This window comes from Crocodylus porosus, unplaced genomic scaffold (genome assembly GCF_001723895.1).
Source record: "Crocodylus porosus isolate Cpor-Errol unplaced genomic scaffold, CroPor_comp1, whole genome shotgun sequence".
In the NCBI taxonomy this organism is placed as follows: Eukaryota; Metazoa; Chordata; order Crocodylia; family Crocodylidae; genus Crocodylus; species Crocodylus porosus.
Window position 1 is genome coordinate 34,353,779 of NW_017728931.1, and position 4,677 is coordinate 34,358,455.

The window sequence follows — 4,677 nt, forward strand, 5'->3', positions numbered from 1 at the left end:
GCTCATAAAGTTGTGCCAGGGGACTTGCAATGACCTTGGCCAGTTCCTTTAGAACTCTAGGGTGGAGATCATCCGGGCTGGCTGACTTGAATACGTCCAACCCCTCCAGAAGCTCCCTAACTAAATCCTCGCTAACCCAAATCAACTTGAATCAACTCTATATTCAAGCCGGGCACAGGTCTGCATATGCACCTAGGATCACAGGTCTGCATATGCACCTAGGATCACAGCACACTGAGCCAGGGTGGAGCAGCTTCAGCTGGCAGGCAGTTGAGGGATGGGTGAGTCAGTCTGCCAGCCTGGGACTGCTTCCCCCCAGCTCAGTGTGCTGCAGAGGGGCTGGCTGGGGCATAAGAGTGCTTGCCTATCCCAAGCTTTCTTAGCTTTTGACTGAGACCCAACTTTTCTGCTGACTTAACTTTCCCACACAGCTCAAATTAATCTCTCATCTGAATCCTTTCCCATTAAATACCTCCACTCAGAAATATCCCCTCTTCTACTGGCTAGGCAGGGCCTATTAGTGCCCCTTTAGTTCAGAATCCCTTGCTGACAAGCTGGGGGTACTCTATGGATTGGAGCAACTCCAACCGTACAAGGAGTGCATCTACACATGAAATTAATTTGAAGCAATAAACTCCAGAGAAGTTTGAGCCAGAGTAAACTACTCCTGGGTGTAGTGTCTACCTGTGCACCCAGGACACCAGCAATTTGAGCTGGGGCAAAGCAGTTTACACCAGGACTGCTCTGCCCCAGGCGGCAGTGTCAGATGGTGGAAGGGCTAGCAGGGGCACAAGGGTGCTGAAAGTGCAGAAGTGTGTGGCCAGGCAGTAGGCAGGTGCCTGGCCTCCTGCTGGCTCAGATGACTGGGCACAATTTACACCCACAGTCAGTGTCTATACATGTATTTAACTGCAGTTAGTTATTCCGCTGTAAGATTGCACAGTACTATCTTATGACCATGTTAATTAATTTACTGCAGCCTAATACCATTGCATGTGTAGATAGTGATGCTTTACTCTGCAGCTAATTAGCCAACTCAGGAATATAGTGCATGTATAGATGCAGCCAAGGAGTCTCAAAGATAGCAGACAGTATTGCATGCTAAAATGCACCAACCACACTATACAGTGGTAATATTATTTGTGGGAGTTGGAGGAGGCAAAGGCCATAGTCATGTTCTAATTTGCCTTTTGAACAACAACAAGAGTTTACTCTCCATCCTTGTCAATCTATTGCAGCAATTTTTGTTATAATGCTAAACTCACCTGAAAAAAAAAAAAAAGAAGAACCCCCCTGTTATTTCTGGAATATTCTTATAAAAATGACAAACATGGAAATCTATTAAATGTGAACATTATACTGTATTGTTTTAAAGGTGAAGTGAAACAGGACACTAAACATATTCCCACAGGTATGTTACTATCTCATTATCCATTAGAGGAATCACAATACTGGACTGTGTGAACCATTAGTCTAATGGGGCATGTCTGTTCCTAGTTTCTTTGCAAAATAAATTTAGTAGGCTAGTATGCTCCATTCTTTGACTCTTTCCTTTTATTAAAATTATGCAAGTCACCAAATCTCTAGTACTATCTTTCCCTTACTCTTATGGGTATCAAAATCTTGAGAATCATGAAGACCTGTCAAGAAACAAATGGAGACACATATTGTATATCTGTGTACGAGGCTTAATATACTCAGTAATATGACATAAAGATTCTGAATATACTTTATATTCTGAATATACTATCAGGTATAGTCCTAAGGCTCTGATGAGTCGAATATGCCCCACAACGTCACAGAAATGTAATTTCTCTTGATTTGAAATAAAGTTCTCAAAGGGTGCATCTACAGAGACACTTCACTGTGCAGTAGAGCAAATTAATGCACATTAAGCATCACCATTTACATGTACAAACCCTTACTGCACAGCAATTTTCTCTACTCGGCAGTTAATTTGCTAATTACTGTAATCACTGCATTGTAAGGTATATGTAGACAGATGACCAGAAGCAAATTTACTCCCAGTCTGCAGGGTGTGGGAGGTTGTTCCCTGCCCCCGGGAGCTGCCTGCTGCCATGGCAGGCTCTACCACTAGAGCCCAGGTGGGGATAAATATAACCTAATATTTGTCAGCTCTGACATGAACTCCTCCTAGACTATTCTAGTTGAAAATTATGTCGTATGTTTTTATAAAGGTAACATTCTCCTGAATAGTGGATCAAAGATGCAGTATACCCAGTGACCTATAACATTCAGATTCAAATACTACATTGACTACTCTGTTGAGGACAGTGAGTGGTTAGACACCAAGGAACAACAACGAGACATAGGACAGTATACTGATGGAGGGCTGTGCACTGATGTAAACTGTATGTCGAAGTGATGAAGAATTAAGGTCAGGAAGTAAAGGTCACATTGCAGGTATTGGGTAGTGAGGACAAGGACCTGGCAAAGAAGCATTGTAAATTAATGTGTGACCTATTTTTGAAAACTTTGTTTGCCCTACCTGACATCATTGTAGATTTCACTTGTTGCACTATGTATGTCATTAGAATTAAGACTTTTTGATGTAGTAACTCTCTTTTTTTATGCCTCTATAGTCTCTAGAACATTTTGTATGCCACTCATTTATAAACAATAAATTATTCTATTCAGAGCTGAAGATTTTCTTGAACATACTATAGGTTACAAAGCATTTGGGAATCCTCCAGGATGAAAGGCACTGCCAAATGTAAATCAGTATGATGAGTCATATAAAAGACACTTTTTCCCTCCTGAATTTACAGGAAGTTCTTATACTTGGCCTACAGCATCAATGTCAAGAGTTACCAATTATTTCTATACATGTAATATTGAAGCAAATGTAATTTTATATGCATTTATCTGATGGATAAAATAAATTAACATGATGCACTAATTTCTAAAATGTAATTTATTCACCTTAAACACAACTTTTCCTTCACAGAGTAACTCCATCAGCCACAAATGGCTTTCTAATAAAAGTGATCCTCGCTGCTGTTAATTTTTGGCGGTCCAGTTGTGGTGATCCCTGAATGTGGGGAGTTGATGGTGCAATGGCCCTGAAAACAATAAAAATGTTGCTTCCGACCTGAACCTTCCCTCTTTACATTTCCAAGGGCCTTTCAAATTTATATGATCAGCTGTTTACTTCATTAGGGCTACTTATGGAGTAAATTACGAAACTCAAGTTATGGAAGCAGAATAGTGTCCTGAAAGTGTACAAAGTTAACTTCCCATTACCTGTACTCTTACAGGTGCAAGTCTTCAGTGATGGAATCCTTGAATTTGAAACTGCCTTGCTCAATATACTACGCTATGGCATATGGCTATAGACAAAAGTAACTTTTAACCACTTTAATATTCAGTAACACATATCCACACAATTGTTATAAATGTTTTACTTGTTATATCTGCAGGCTCCTGTAGAGATACAAATCAGCTAAATCACAGTAACTTTAACCCTGAATGAAAAACTTGCACACAGTTTTGCCACGCTTATATTGCAGACAGAATACTTCCATCAGGACAGCTTATATCCAGTATCATTTTATATTGTTACAATTGTTATCTGTACTGTATCAAAATTAATTGGATTATATATGCTGCCAAACAAGAAATGTATTAAAATTGAAATAAAGTTCATAACCACCTGTATGCAGCAGCAAACTTAAATGTAAAATGTGCAAAACAGTCTATGCCCACTAAAAGCTCATCCTGTTTCATAATCTGAAATAAAACATTAGTTTCTGGAGTCTCACCAGTCATTTGCTGTCAGTACAAAATTGTGAAACTCATTGGCAAAATGAATCTCATTTCCCTCTAGTGCTGGCCTACAGAGAAGACAACCACCTGCTACTGCTACTTGTTCAGTGACGAAAAGTCTGTGAGGCAGTTCTAAAAGGATCTAAACCTGTTGATAACCCATGTTGGTGACAATAAGATTCTACATAAGTAATGAGATTGAAGAGGAATTGTACCATGTAAAAAAATCTAGGAAATTACACAAGTCCTACAACCTAAGTTCAAGCACTTGAAAATCAGGGTATGCCAGAATCAATTATGTTCTGTATTATCTATACATTATGATTTGAGCTGGTTGGGAATATTGTTTGAAATGCTGATTTATTGAAACTGAAACTTTCTGTGTGAATGTGCCAGTTCTGTGTAAGCTTTAGTTGGGGATATCCATGTCTGATCAAAATGAAAGACAGACAAATAACAGCCAGTAGCTCAGTGGTTAGGACTTCCATCTAGGATGTAGTTCAAATGGTTGTTTTGCCATTTTCCCCATATTCCTGTGCCAGAGCATATAAAGACTCTTTCTTTCTTCATCTTATTCTTTTCTATTAAGAAGTTTAAAAGGCTTTAAGTCTATCCTGACATGGAACAGGTCAGTGGCAACATGTAGGCAGTGCATGTGCACCCCCTGGCAGGCCACATTCCCTGTTTAGGTGACGGGCAGGGGAGCAGGCATGAATGCCTGTGAGCACTAGCTGGGAAGCGGGGCTGCCAGCAAAAGTGGTCAGGCTGCTTCCAGAAGTGGCCATGGGACCCCTGGAAGTGGCACGGCTGCTTTTTGGTGAGATCAGCCATGGCGGGACTTCTGGAAGCGGTGCAACTGCTTTTCGGTGACTGAGATTGGCCACGGGCCCC

General features: G+C 40.5%; 1 protein-coding gene across 3 annotated transcripts in view; it reads right to left on the reverse strand.

Moving 5' to 3' along the window:
* CACNA1C (calcium voltage-gated channel subunit alpha1 C) overlaps nucleotides 1-4,677 on the reverse strand; it is a 651,860-nt gene that overhangs the window by 485,191 nt on the left and 161,992 nt on the right. The gene's annotated exons all lie outside the window — the stretch shown is intronic.